The sequence below is a fragment of the Chiloscyllium punctatum genome, chromosome 20 (assembly GCF_047496795.1).
Source record: "Chiloscyllium punctatum isolate Juve2018m chromosome 20, sChiPun1.3, whole genome shotgun sequence".
NCBI lineage: Eukaryota > Metazoa > Chordata > Chondrichthyes > Orectolobiformes > Hemiscylliidae > Chiloscyllium > Chiloscyllium punctatum.
In genome coordinates, this window is record NC_092758.1 from 71,513,380 (window position 1) to 71,529,129 (window position 15,750).

General features: G+C 45.5%; 1 protein-coding gene across 5 annotated transcripts in view; it reads right to left on the reverse strand.

Moving 5' to 3' along the window:
* LOC140492192 (polyadenylate-binding protein-interacting protein 2-like) overlaps positions 1–15,451 on the reverse strand; it is a 43,289-nt gene extending 27,838 nt beyond the window's left edge. Inside the window, exons 1-2 of one of the 5 annotated variants that reach the window (XM_072591062.1) lie at positions 15,327–15,440; positions 14,074–14,141 (exon numbers count right to left, since the gene is read on the reverse strand). The gene's annotated coding sequence lies outside the window, so the exon portion shown is untranslated. Of the gene's footprint in view, positions 1–14,073; positions 14,142–15,267 lie in introns of all 5 variants that reach the window. The other 4 variants (XM_072591061.1, XM_072591060.1, XM_072591059.1 and 1 more) reach the window with 4 other exon arrangements.
* Between the last annotated feature and the right edge of the window lie 299 nt (positions 15,452–15,750).

Genomic DNA, 15,750 nt, shown 5'->3' on the forward strand with positions numbered 1-15,750 from the left:
TAAAATTGGTGGCATAGTAGACAGGAAAGAAGATTTGCTAAGATTATCAAGGAATCTTGATTAAACAGGTCAATGGGCTGAAAAATAGCAGATGCAATTCAATCTGGATAAGTGCATCGTATTTCATTTGGGCATAAAAACAAGGGTTGGGATTATACAATTACGGTAGGGCCTTGGGTAGCTTTGTAGAAGGGGGACCTAGGGGTGCAGGTACATAATTCTATAGACAGAGCAATTAAAAAGCAGTTTGACACTCTTGCCCTCATTCCTCAACCCTTTGAATAGAGGGAAGTCATGTTGAGGTTGTACAGAAAACTGATGAGGCCTCATCTGGAAAACTGTGTCCAGTTCTGGTCGCCCAGTTAAAGGAAAGTTATGAAACTGGCGAGGGTTCCAGAGAGAATTCCCAGGATGTTGCAGAGTATGGAAGGCTTAAGTTACAAAGAAAAGCTGGATAGGCTGGGACTTAATTCACTGTAGTGTAGGAGGTTGAGAGGTAACCTAATAGAAATTTATAAAACAATGAGTGGTACTGATAGAGTTAATGGTAGCTGCCTTTTCCCTAGGATGGGGGATTTGAAGACTAGTGGGCATATCTTTAATGCGAGAGAAGAGAGATTTAAAAAAAAACATGAAGACCTTTTTTTAAAAAGAGAGTGATTCGCATATGGAATGAACTCCCTGAGGAGCTAGTGGATATGGGTAAAGTTACAACGTTAAAAAGCCATTTGGATCAGTACATGATTCTGAAAGATTGAGGGATATGGGCCAGGTGCAGGCAGATTGGATTCGTTTAGTTTGGCATTATGTTCGGCATGGATTGGTTGGAGTCAAGGGTCTATACCTGTACTGTACGACTATGACCTCTTCGTTCTCCAAACTTTAGGCACCTCTCCTGCTGCCAGAGTGGAATAGAACATTTTTACAAGCAGACCTGCTATTTTTTCACTTGCCTCAACAACCTAGGAAACTTTTTACCCAGCTGAGATTTACGTAGTTTTCCGCTGAAAACTTTCTATCTATGCTAATTTCTTTAACTGTTCACACACCTTCCCTCTGACCACTACATGCATTTCATCCCTCTCACTGGTGAACACCAACACAAAGTATTCATTTTGAATTCCATGCACGAATTACCAGGGTGGTCTTAATGGGCTGTATTCTTTTCCCCCCACTATCTTGTAACCCTTCAAACACCTGTAAAACAAGTCTGGATTCTCTTTTGTGCTTGCCAGTAGCCTCTCATATTCCCCTTTAGCTGTCCTAATCCCTTCTCTTCTTGAATGCATGCCACTGTTCTGTGACATATTTACCTTAAATATCTGCTCCCAGTCCACTTTGGCCAAATTATATGTAATCTTAGAGAAGTACTTTTCCCTCAATTAAGAATTTTCAACAGTTATGCAGTAATCAGTTATCACATTGAAGTGTTATGTAATACAGAGCACCGAGAACAAGATAAAGACCAGAGTGTGCAAATGTAATATCAAATCAACAAAAAAGAAATAAAGGGAACGATCGGCTGGAATGGACAAAAAAAAAAAGATACAAGGAAAACTAAAACACAATAAAATTTGAAATTTTACACTCCCCAACAAGAGTTTGAATTGAGAGGTAGCCAACAAATTAACAACAGAATATTGATAACATCAATAGCACCTCCTCGTATATTTATCTCTCATTAATCTGACCGTTCATTTTGGCTGGTTGAGGCAGTTTATTTCTTTCCCCTGCGATTGGTTGAATTTCATGGATCAGGAAGATTTACTAAAGTCAATAAAATAATTAAAGGGTTTGAGAGAGTCGACCAGAGACAGTTCCCAATTGAGAGGATGAACAAAACTACAATCAATCAATACAAGACCACAGAAATCAAACATCAAATTTGGGAGAAACCTCTTTCCATGAAATGATAAGGATGGAACTCATTTCCAGGAAGTGGCTGATGAACATGAGGGAGAAGGGAGTAAAAGGTCAAAAGCAGCAATGAAGCACAGCCAACACCGGGAGGAGAAACAAAAGGGAGGATTGGCAGGATGTAGAGTTTGAGCAGAGCAGCAGTTTGGGATGCAGATGGTCAGTGGAAGGTGGAGTGGTTCAGGTGATGAGCAACTTGAAGCTCAGATTGAAGAACGGGGTGGGGGAAGCAGTGTGAGGGAGATGTTCAAAGGATGGGAAGCAGGAACAATTAAGGTTACTGGATGAGGTGGTGGGGATTGGGGCTGTCAGAGGATGAGGAGCTGCAGGAGGGGAGGTGTCAGAAGATATGGAACTGGGTATATTAGGCTGTCAGAGGGAGAGGGGCTGAGGGAGTTGAAGCTGTCAGAGGATGGGGAGCCAGGCAAATGAGGATGTCAAGAGAGCGAGGAGGTGGACATCAGGGCAGACTCACCATGTTTAAAAAAGAAAACAAACATTCAAAATGTGAAGCCCCAGGAAAACAAGGGAATAATTGTTTGCAGTCTATATTTCCTTTTATTTTATTATAAGGAGGAGTGCCAAATTTAAACTCTTCAATCAGGCTAACAAGAGCAGTGAATTGGTGGCAGGCGGGGAGGGGGGGAGGGGAGGGGACAGCGCCTGCGAGAGACAGTGAACAGGAGGTGGTTTAAGGTATTTAAATAAGGGCAGGCATAGGTAGAGTTGCCAGGTAGGATCTGTTGCTCAGTACAGAGAGGTCAATCACCAGTTGTTCACATTTAAGCTATCTGGTCAGAGGGTTAGAGGGGGCTTGAATAAACGTTTTTTTCACTCAGAGGTCAGTGGATGCCTGGAACTTGTTGTCTAATTGGGTGGGTGAGGTGGAAACCCTCAACCCAATTTAAAGAAACCTGGATTAAGCAGCACACCAGATGTTGGGAAATGGAATGAGAATGGGCAGTTTTGTTCCTCAGCCAGCATAATTGATAACCTACATACCCTCTTTCCAGGCTGTAGCTTTTATATGTTTCTGGGGTCTTGAAGAACATGTGTACAAAGTGCCTGTCATGCTACAGCTCAAGGTCAGGGTGCCCAAGCTTGCGGGGCAGCTGGAATTGTCATGCAGCATCAGGCAGAGTGAGAATTCCTTGCGTTTTACATCAGAGGAGGATGCCCACCCAAAAGGCTTTTGCCTGAAACGTCGATTTTCCTGCTCCTCGGATACTGCCTGACCTGCTGTGCTTTTCCAGCACTGTTCTAACTTTGACTCTAATCTCCAACATCTGCAGTACCCACTTTCACCCAAAAGGCAGTGAGAGTTCAGACTAAGAGATAGGTGATCATCAGGAAGAGGCAGGAAATATAGGGATCTTCAGGGTGTATACCACTCTCAAACATGCACTCAACATTGTAAATTGCTGGGAATGACCATACGCTGAAAGATATCAATTGACATAAGGACTGGACACATGGGAACAGCAAAGAATAGAAACATACACACAGAACCTTGTTGTTTATCCAGATTGCAACTTTTTCACCGAGGAGAGAGCTATGGAGACAGCCAAATTCCTGTTGTATCCCCATGGTAACACTGTGACAAATCAGAATTGACTTGCCTGGTTTGAACTGAGTTAAATATCGCAAGTGAACAACTTTTGTTTCATCGCTATGTCCACTAATCAGCACTATCCTCTCATGCTGAATAAATTGTTGTTTCTTTTCTAAGTTGGCTTTCTTGTACCTTCCTTGACGAGTGCAAGATGGAAAGCATCCATTTCTTGTCTCAGAATTCTGAAGCTGCTTCCTAGTGATATGATTGCAACTGTCTTGCATGCGAGACCTGGTGAGATGTCCTATCCATGGGCCTGTTCAGTCACAGAAGATCCAAGGCAAAAACTTGCCATCCTGAGTTGACGTCGTCCTCAAACTGACAAGAAGCAGAGCTGATTGAGGGAATGGTTGGGATGAAAATTGAGAAGACACGATGAACTGAAAAAACTGACAATGCTCAGAGTGAATAGCAAGTGCTGATAAAGATAACAGAAGAGTTTGCTGTAATCTTTCAATCTTTACCAAGGAAGGTGATGGAAGATTGGATCGAGACAAATGTAACCCGTCTAAGGTAGCTGTACTACCTTGACAGGCTAAGTAATTTAATTCAATGTAAGATATTGGAACCATAGTCAGCGGAAAGATAATCAGACAATAGGAGAGAATTACATTAATGAAGGAAAGCCAGCACAGATTTGAGAAAGGCAGATCCTGCTTGACTAATCGGATTTTTCTTTTGATGAAGTAATAGAAAGATGTAACACACCATGCGGTGATGTTGTCTGAACAGATATTTAAGGATGGACGTGACAGTCCTTGACAAAGCTACAGGAGGGAATCCTTTGAAGTATGAGGGGTTTGCTTCAAGGTTTGATGGAAGGTACTGCACTTGTTTTTTTTTAAGAAACTCTCTTGTGGGACATGGACATTTATTGCCCCATTTCCAGTTGCCCTTGATAAGGTAGTGGTGAGCTGCCTTCTTGAACCACTGCAATCCATTTGATGTAGACTGACCCACAATGCATTTAGGGAGGGACTTCCAAGGCGCGGACCATGTGACATGATAATTCCAAGTCAAATGGCGAGTGGCTTGGAGGGGAATTTGGAGGTGGTCGCTTTCCTATATATCAGCTGTCCATGTTCTTCTAGATGGAAGTGGTCTTGGGTTTGGAAGGTGCTGTCTAACGGCATAGTGAATTTTTGCAGTACACCAAGTAGTTCATACACACTGCTACTCCCCAGCAACAGTGGTGGAGGGAAAAATTGCTTGCAGGGGTAGTGTCAATCAAGCAGACTGTTTTTTCCTGGATGGTGTCAAGCTTGTTGAATGTTGAGCTACATCTAAACAAGTGGGGAATATTTCAATCACACTGCTGAATTGTACCATGTAGATGCTGGTCAGGCCTCTGGGATTCAGTAGGTGAATCACTTGCTGCAGTATTCCTAGCCTCTGACCTGCTGCTGTAGCCACTGCATTTATATAGCGAATGCAGTTGAGCTTCTGGTCAATAGTAACCCCCCCAGGATGTTGACATAAGGGGATTCAGTCATGGTAATGCCATTGAGTGTCAAGAGACAGTGGTTAAGTTGTCTCCTATTGGTCACTGCCTGGCATTGGAGGACAAAAGTTACTTTTCCAAGCTTGGATATTGACCAAATCTTCTTGTATTTAAAAATGGACTGTTTCAGATTCTGAGGAGTAGCGAATGCTGATAATTGTGCAATGTTGAGCACCAAACAGCCCCAATTCTTACCTTATGACAGAGGGAAGGTCATTGAAGCAAAGGCAGCTGAGACGAGATTTTATAGGAGGTGTATACAATTAAATTTTAGATTTAAAGAAAGATGACTTGATGGTACAAGGACAGTAGACACAGATCCTAAGCAAGACATATGGGGACAAACTGTTTTGAGCAGCAAATGGAAATGATACTGGCATTGGTAACTTACAAGAGTAAAACATGAGAGACGAAGAATGATTTTCAAATAAATTGTATGGGCACTCAAACATAAACTCGAAGCGTTTTGGCAATTAATTGGGGAAATGGGAATGGCTCCCTACAAGACAACCATTGTGAAATCAACAGGCAAACAACTTGTGTATTAATAACAATGATACTACATAGTATATGCATCTACAAAGCTACTCTTTTATTGGTACTGTATTCCTTAGTAACTTTTCCATGCAATTAACTGGTTGCTTGGTCATTCCTCTTCTCCAGGCCAACTTTTCTGTAGAACTCTTCTCCCTACATTTACCTCTGTTTTGATCAGCTCTCCTCACTCAATTTTCATTTAACCCTACTTTCTTCCTAGTTTAAAAGGCTTCTCCATTGTTCTATGCATCTGTTTTTAAAAGTTTCTTTCCTGCCAAGATGCAGTCTTTTCAAGGGGTATTATTCAAATGTTCCCAGCACAGGTGCGAAGATTTCAAATCTACTCCTGTTAACTCTGTAGTGAATGCTAGAATCTTCCTGTTCATGGATGCCGCAATCTCAGATTAGCAATTTTTCAATTCCCCTTCCTAAATCAGCAACAGATTGTAAATTAGAAAGAATTTCATTTAATCAGGTTAAACAATTTTTTTTCTGAATGAAGCCTGACTCTTCAGGTACTCTTACAACCTTCCTAAAATGAGATGATCAATACTGTATACTACCCCAGGTGTGGCCTCATCTCTGCCATGGACAGATGTAGCAATTTTCATGTGCTATCTGAAGTATTTAGATGTACACTTAATGCCAACAAGGCTATAGGCCAAGTACCAGAAAATGGGATTAGAATTCTTATGCACTTGTTTTGACCAGTACAGACACAATGAGCCTATTTCTGTAGACCTGATTCCATTCGCTTTACAATGTCAACACATCCACAAATATGTACTCCCTCCACCACTGACATTTACTTGCAGCAGTATCATCTACAGATTCACTGCAGAAAATCTCAAAAACAGTTCAATAACACTTTTCAAACACATGACTATCCCATTGAGGGGGACAGGGGCAGTAGACACATTGGAACACCACCTGCAAGTTCCCTGCCATGTCATCACAATTTGATTTGGAAATATATTGCTGTTCCTTTAATGTCATTAGGTCAAAATCCTGGAACTCCCTTCCTAACTGCATTATGGGCGTACCTACAGCACAGGGTCTAAGAAAGCAGCTCACCAGCACCTTCGCTCTCAACTAGAGATTGGGCCAATATTTCTGGCCTGTCACCAACACCCACATCCCATGGGCAGATATTCCAATTGCCTTTCTTAACATTTGCTGTAACCTGCGCACCGATGTTGTGACTCATACATCAGAACATTCAAATCCCTCATTACCTCAGGTTTTGCAATCTATTTAAATATGCTTTGCTATTCTTCCTGTCAAAATGGACTCTCTGCCATTTTTCCCTCCACTCTCTCAACCTACATCTATCCCTTTGCAGGCTCTCTACTTCCTCTTGAAGACTCATTTTCCTATCTATTTTTGTGACAACAAATTTAACAGCCATATCTTTGATCCTTTCAACCATGTCATTTATATAAATTGTAAATATTGCAGCCTCAGCACTGATGGCAAAGGTACAGACTTCACAACCTGCCAATCCAAAAATCATCCTTTTCTTCCCATTTTCTGTTTTCCATCACCTATCCATACCAATATGTTACTTCCCACGTCATGACAGAACATCTGGCTGCTTATCTGCCTGCCATATTAACTCTCAGAACTTTACATTGCCCAAATACCCCGTTTAAGGTGAGTTGTCCCAGCTATTTGAGCCCCTCTAGCACTTCAGGACCAGCCAGGAAAGGTGAAAGATTAGCTTGCGGTTTTAGGGCCTGCACTTCAAAATTGGAGCTGTGCATGAACGAAGGGAGAGCAGTCTGGGAAGGTAAGTGATTATAAAAACGTATCTTGTGGGTTTGGGGCCTGCACTTCGGGACCAGAGCTGATCAGGACTTCGATGTTGTGGCCATTTCAAAGACATGGATAGAGCAGGGTGAGGTATGGATGTTGCAGTTCCCAGGATTTAGAACTTTCATTAAGAACTGGCAAGGCGGTAAAAAAAAAGGGGGGTGGGGGAGGTGGCCTTGTTAGTCACGGATAGTATAACAGTGGCTGAAAGAACTTTTGGCGAGAACTCATCTACTGAGGTAGTGTGGGCTGAGGTTAGAAACAGGAGAGGAGAGGTCACACTGCTTGGAGGTTTTTATAGGCCTCCGCAGAGTTCCAGGGAGGTGGAAGAGAGGATTGGCAAAATTATTCTGAGTAGGAGTGAAAGGAACAGGGTGGTCATTACAGGGGACTTTAACTTCCCCAACATTGACTGGAAATGCTATAACTCTAGTACATCGGATGGATCAGTTTTTGTCCAATGTGTACAGGAGGGTTTCCTGACACAGTATGTCAAAAGGCCAACAAGAGGGGAGGCCACACTGGATCTGGTACTTAGTAAAGAACCAGGCCAGGTGTTTGATTTAGTTGTAGGTGAGCACTTTGAAGAGAGTGACCATTATTAAGGTACGTTTAGTTTAACGATGGAAAGGGATAAGTGCATGCCACAGCTCAAGAGTTACCTATGGGGCAATGGCAATTACCATGCGATTTGGCAAGAATTAGGATGCATAGAATGGGGAGCAAAATGCAGGGGATTCAGACAATGGAAATGTGGAGCTGTTTTAAGGAACAGATATTGCATGTCCTTGATAGGTATGTCCTGTCAGGCAGGGAGGTGGTGATAAGGTAAGGGAATTGCATCTCATGTTAAATGATGAGACAAGATGGTTCAGATGAGACGATGGAGTGTTACAGAACAGCTAGGAAGGATTTATAGAGAGTTAAAAACAAAGAAGACACAAGCAGTCTTTAGCAAATAGAATAAAGGAGAACTCTAAAGCTTTCTATAAGTATGTGAGGAATAAAAGGATGACTAGGGTAAGAATGGGCCAGTCAAAGACAGAAGTGGGAAGTTGAGTGTGTACCCTGTGGAGATCGGACATGCTAAATGAACATCTCATTGGTTTTCACTCAGGAAAAGGAGAATATTGTAGAGAAGAATAAGGTACAAGATATTAGACTAGAAATGATTGAGGTTAGTTATGAACAGGTTTTATCAATTCTAGAAGGAGTGAAAGTAGACAAGTCCCCTGGGCCAGATGGGATTTATCCAAGGATTTTCTGGGAAACTAGGGAGGAGATGGCAGAGCCTTTGGCTTTGATGTTTGAGTCGTCATTGTCTATAGGTTTAGTACCAGAGGACTAGAGGATTGCAAATGTCATGCCTTTGTTCAAGAAGGGCAGTAGAGATGACACAGGTAATTATAGACCAGTGAGCCTTACTTCTGTTGTAGGAAAGGTTTTGGAAAGGATTATAAGAGATAAGATTTATAAGCATCTAACAAGCAACAACTTGATTTCAGATGGCCAACATGATTTCATCAAGGACAGGTCATGTCTCACAAACCTTGAGTTTTTTTTGAAGTTACCAAGCATGTAGATGGGGGTAGGGCAGTTGACGTTGTATACATGGACTTCAGTAAAGCCTTTGATAAGGTTCCACATGGTAGGCTGTTGGAGAAAATGCTGAGGCATGGAATGGACGGTGATTTAGCAGTTTGGATTAGAAACTGGCTTTCTGAAAGGAGGCAGCAAGTGGTGGTTGGTGGAAAATATTCAGCCTGGAATCTGGTTACTAGTGGTGTGCCAGAAGGATCTGTTTTGGGGCCACTGCTGTTTGTTATTTTTATTAATGACTTAGTTGCAGGCATAGGTGGATGGATTAGTAAGTTTGCAGACAGTGGAAGAGTGTTACAAGAGGACTTGGATAAACTGCAGAATTGGGCTGAGAGGTGGCAAATGGAGTTCAATGCAGCCAAATGTGAGGTGGTGCACTTTGGGAAGAATAACAGGAAGGCAGAGTAGTGAGTCAATGGAAAGATTCTTGGTAGTGTGGACGTGCAGAGGGACCTTGGAGTCCATGTACATGGATCCCTGAAAGTGGACATCCAGGTTGATAATGCTGTTAAGAAAGCATCCAGTGTGTTAGGTTTCATTGGTAGAGGGATTGAGTTCCAGAGCCACAATATTATGCTGCAACTATACGAAACGCTATGAGGCTGCGCATGGAATATTGTGTACAGTTCTGATCGCCATATTTCAGGAAGGATATGGAAGCATTGGAAAAGGTGCAGAGGAGATTTACCAGGGTGTTGCCTGGTTTGGAGGGAAGGTCTTATGAGAAAAGGCTGAGAGACTTGGGTCTGTTCTCATTCCAAGGCAGCAGCTCAGGGGGGATTTGATAGAGACATACAAGATGATCAGAGGATTAGATAGGGTAGACAGTGAATGATGGTGTTAGCTTGTATGAGGGGACATAACTACAAATTGAGGGGTGATAAAAGAGATGTCAGAGGCAGGTTCTTTACTCAGAGTGGTAAGGGTGTGGAATGCCCTACCTGCCAATGTAGTTAATTCAGCCACATTCGGGAGATTTAAACTTGGAAACGTACATGGATGATGATGGGATAGTGTAAGGGGATGAGTTGAGAATAGTTCACAGGTCAGCACAACATCAAGGGCCAAAGGGCGGGTTCCGTACTGTCCTGTTCTATATATAAAAAGGGCAAAAGCGAAGCAAAAGTGGACACTGGGCCGCTGGAAAATGACCCTGGAGAGATCGTACTGGGGAACAAGGAAATGGCCGAGGAACTGAATAACTAGTTTGCATCAGTTTTCACAGTGGAAGACACAAGTTATATCCAAAAATTCAAGAGAGCGAAGGGGCAGAGCTGGGTATAGTGGCCATCACCAAGGAGAAGGCGCTAGAGAAACTAAATGTCCTGAAGGTGGAGAAATCACCTGGACCAGATGGACTACACCCTAGAGTTCCAAGGAGACAGTTGAAGAGATAGTGGAGGCATTCGTAGTGATCTTTCAGGAATTGTTAAAATCAGGGAAGAGTCCCAGAGGACTGGGAAGTCACAAACATTACACCGGAGTTTAAAAAGAGGCAATAAGACAAAAGATGGAAAATTACAGACCAATTAGCCTAACATCAGTCATGGACGAGATCCTGGAATCCACTGTGAAGAATGCGAATTCTGAATACTGTGAAGTGTATGGTAAAATAGAGCAACGTCAGCATGGTTTCAAAGTCAGCATGTTTTCATCAAGGGGAAGCCATGCCTGACAAATCTGCAAGAATTCTTTGAGGAAGTACTAAGCAAGTTGGACGGTGAGCCAATGGACATTATCTAGCTGGACTTCAAGAAGACCTTTGACAAGGTGCTGCACAGGAGGCTACTGAGTAAGAGAAGGGAAACAAAGAACATGACACGTGTGATCTTTCTCCCCCTCACGCTTCCTTCCCCACCTAGAACTGAGGGAAAGTGCTTACACAGTTCTACATTTGGTAGAGACTCCACAAGGTCCATTGTAAGAAGGCATTTCACACAGTACCCTCGGGTACAACAATTTGGACTTAACATCAGACAGATAGCCAGGTGTTGCAAAAGCTGTTCAGCAGTGTGATATGTTTCAAAGCAATAAATTTGAAGGATTCCATGGAACAAAAATCAAAATACTACACATGCCACAAATCTTAAATAAAAATACTAAGTGCTAGACTATGAAGCCAGACAAGGCACCATCTGGAGAGATGTTGGGGGTGGGAGAAGATGTGGGGGGACCAGAGAGGTAAACAAAGAAAGAAAAAACGATCTGGTGAAAGATCATCCAATTAAAAATACTGACTTGCTCTCCACAGTCACTGCCTGACCTGAATACAGTATTGCCAACACTTTTTTTAACCAAATTCCATCAACCAAATTTTATAAGACATTTAAACTTATTCACATTGAAAGGCCTTGTAAACAGCCATACTTCTCCAAACAATGATTATTATCCAGTAATGATAGCCAGAAAAGAACGTAAAACAATGAATGCAGATGCTGGAAACCAGATTCTGGATTAGCGGTGCTGGAAAAGCACAGCAGTTCAGTCAGTAAAATCGACGGTTCGGGCAAAAGCCCTTCATCAGGAATACAGAGTGCCTGAAGGGTGGAGAGATAAATGAGAGGAGGGTGGGGGTGGGAAAAAAGTAGCATAGAGCACAATAGGTGAGTGGGGGAGGGGATGAAGGTGATTGGTCAGGGAGGAGGGTGGAGTGGATAAGTGGAAAAGAAGATAGGCAGGGGCGTTCTGTCCTTGTTACGGTTGGAGTCTGAGGGTGGAGGTGTGGGATGCGGACGAGATGTGTGGGAGGGCATCTTTAACCACGTGGGAAGGGAAATTGCGGTCTCTAAAGAAGGCGGCCATCTGGTGTGTTCTGTGGTGGAACTGGTCCTCCTGGGAACAGATACGGTGCAGGCGGAGGAATTGGAAATACAGGATGGCATTTAGCTGCCTCAACCTGTCTAGCCCACTCCAACCTCTCACTCTCAACGCGCAATCCCGACCTCACCATCAAGCCAGCAGATAAAGGGGGCGCAGTGACCTCTACACCGCTGATGCCAGACGCCAACTCGAGGACACCGCTTCCTATCGCACCCTCAACCATGACCCCACCCTCCATCACCAAACCATCATCTCCCAGACCATACAGAACCTCATCACCTCAGGAGATCTCCCACCCTCATAGAACCGAGCAGTGCAGGGTTCCCGGACTACCTCCTTCCCAAGATCCACAAGCCTGACCACCCTGGCCGACCCATTGTCTCAGAATGCTCCAGCCCTAATGAACTCATTTCTACCTACCTCGACACTGTCCTATCCCCCCCTAGTCCAGGAACTCCCCACATATGTTCGAGACACCACCCATGCCCTCCAACTCCTCCAAGACTTCCGTTTCCCCGGCCCCCAATGCCTCATCTTCATCATGGATATCCAGTCCTTCTACACCTCCATCCGCCAGGACCAGGGCCTCCATTTCTTCCTCTCCCGACGTCCTCAACAGTACCCTTCCATCGACACACATTCATTTGGCCGAACTGGTCCTCACCCTTAATTTCTCCTTTGAATCCTCCCACTTCCTGCAGACTAAACGGGTAGCCATAGGCACCCATATGGGCCCCAGCTATGCCTGTCTCTTTGTTGGCTAGGTAGAGCAGTCCAAACCTTTTTTTTTACAAACCACCAACTCCCACAGCTACCTGGATTACACCTCTTCCCACCCTACCTCCTGCAAAAATGCCATCCCCTATTCCTAATTCCTTTGCTTCCGCTGTATCTGTTCGCAGGAGGACCAGTTCCACCACAGAACACACCAGATGGCCTCCTTCTTTCGAGACCGCAATTTCCCTTCCCACGTGGTTAAAGATGCCCTCCAACGCATCTTGTCCACATCCCGCACCTCCGCCCTCAGACCCCACCCCCTCCAACCGTAACAAGGACAGAACGCCCCTGGTGCTCACCTTCCATTCTACCAACCTTCGCATAAACCAAATCATCCGCCAACATTTCCACCACCTCCAAACAGACCCCACCACCAGGGATATATTTCCCTCCCCACCCCTTTCCGCCTTCCGCAAAGACCGTTCCCTCCGTGACTACCTGGTCAGGTCCACGCCCCCCTACAACCCACCCTCATGTCCTGGCACCTTCCCCTGCCACCGCAGGAATTGCAAAACCTGCACCCACACCTCCTCCACTTCCATCCATGGCCCGAAAGGAGCTTTCCACATCCAAAGTTTTACCTGCACATCCACCAATATCATTTATTGTATCTGTTGCTCCCGATGCGGTCTCCTCTACATTGGGGAGACTGAACGCCTCCTAGCAGAGCGGTTTAGGAAACATCAACCACACCACCCTGTGGCCCAACATTTCAACTCCCACTCCGCTGAGGACATGGAGATCCTGGGCCTCCTCCACCGCTGCTCCCTCACCACCCAACGCCTGGAGGAAGAACGCCTCACCTTCCGCCTCGGAACACTTCAACCCCAGGGCATCAATGTGGACTTCAACAGTTTCCTCATTTCCCCTTCCACCACCTCACCCCAGTTCCAAGCTTCCAGCTCAGCACCGTTCCCATGACTTGTCCTACCTGCTTATCTTCTTTTCCACCTATCCACTCCACTCTCCTCCTTGACCTATCACCTTCATCCCCTCCCCCACTCACCTATTGTGCTCTATGCTACTTTCTCCCCACCCTCCTCTCACTTATCTCTCCACCCTTCAGGCTCTCTGCCTGTATTCCTGATGAAGAGCTTTGGCCCAAAAGGTCAATTTTACTGCTCCTCGGATGCTGGCTGAACTGCTGTGCTTTTCCAGCACCACTAATCCAGCCAGAAAAGAAGTCAGTCAATCTGAAAAGTACACTGGTTTTTGATACTTCTCCCACTGGTTAATGTCTTTATCAATCAGCCTCCATTGAACAGTGGGAAAAGCCAGGGAAGCAGGGCTGAAATAGTGCATCCAGTCTTGGCAGCCAACTACTCCATGCAATGAGTTTGAGGAATGTATGTAAGGATTTTGCTGGAAGTCAGATGTCTCCAGATCAGACAAAATCAGACACTATCACATGCTCAAGGCTTAAGACCTTCTCCCTACTTCAATCCTTCAAAAAGGTATTCACTGAATCAATGGAGTTGTTCCCAATATATTCACTTACCCCTTGAACAAGAGCAAGGAGCACCCAGCCACAGGAATAATCACTCCAAGACAAAAGCAGCAACCAACCTGTAAAGAAATCCCATCAGCTCAAGCTCATTTTTCACTTAAATCAACTGAATGGAGCAGGGTGAGAGCTGTCAATTAACAGCCAGATCAAACCACCACCCTCCAAATACACACACAAGCACTTCACTATCATGTCAGGGCTATCACCTCAGCACAGATCAAAAACAAATTTTGCAACAATGGAGCACTAACATCAGAGGGCAAAGAAGGGGCAAGGCAAACACCAGCTATGAAAGGGAGTTCTATGGACTCCAGGAGTTGTGTGGTTTTAAACACAGTCCACCCCCCTTCTTCCTTTGGATCTGGCGATAAGACACAGTAGTCCACCACTGGTCCCATACTTTCACCACACCAGCCAAAGCCCAGGCCTGATTTTGAAAGCTCTTCAGGCCCAACACATTACACCTACCCCTAGCCAAACTGAACCTCACCAAATAACAGCCAGTTCACTTTCCCAGGCAACATCAAGTCCTATCTGACGCTATCCCTTCGGACAAACATTGAAGACCCAGTCCCACTTAACCCCGCACCCCACCAAGAGGGATCATCTGGCGATGCCCTGAGGGAAACTACCTATTACCCTAGCCTCGCCCAAATTCTTGATACCCGACCGATTACCCTAGTCCCACCCAAACATCCATGGCTCTTCCCCATCCAGACCACGGCCATACTGTCCTAGTACAGCCCCCACCATTTAGACACAGTCTCCTATTACCGGAAGAGTACCGCATTTGCCCGGAGCTCGCTCTACGGCCTGACCCCACACACCAACCCCCCGCCTCCTTTGTCCTGGGGATGCGCTAAGCCATGACCCCGCCCTTATTTAGCATGGCCCAGTCCCCGCCTCCTACAGCCCTCTGGGCCTGCCCCGTGACCCAGCATCCAATCACCCCTCCACCCTCCGAGGTGCTGCATAACCTGCTCCTGCCCCACACAATCAGGTTCCGCACCATCCAAACATCACGCTCCAATCACCTCAATGCAGACCCCGCCCCATATTGTCCAGGCCCCGCCCCCTTTGCCCCTCTCCCATCAGGCCGTGCGCTGACCATACATCTCCCGGATGTAGCCGTCAGGCTAACGGCCTTTTGAGTCTGTGATGTCGGATTCCCAACTCCACACTCACTCTGCCGTTAAGCCGGCTCTTTACTTTGTTGTGTCCGTGGTAAGGCCGCAATACCGTACTGTTCAGTGGTCTCTGCCCTGCAATGTGTCCAAGCCCTCAATCCGCACCCTCTCCCTCTCCTCAAGATCGCTCCGGCTTCAGGCAGCCAACAGGCAAACCGGAAACACGTCACCGCGCCACTGCGCGTCATCGCTCTGTGACATCACGTGTCCCGGGCGGCAGGAGGAACACGTGACACAGAGGACGCGCGGAAAGTGTTTGGGCGGGTGAGAGAGGGAGCGCGCGTGTGACAGAGTGTGCATATGCATGACGGTGCGTTTACGTGTATGGCTGATCGTGCACATGACAGTGCGCGCGCGCGTGTGACAGAATGAGAGTGCATGGGCGCGTGACAGTGAGATCGGGCTCTCGATCAGTGCGGTGCTGGAAAAGCACAGCAGGGCAGGCAGCATCCGAGGAGCGGGAGAATCAGAGCGCGAGCGA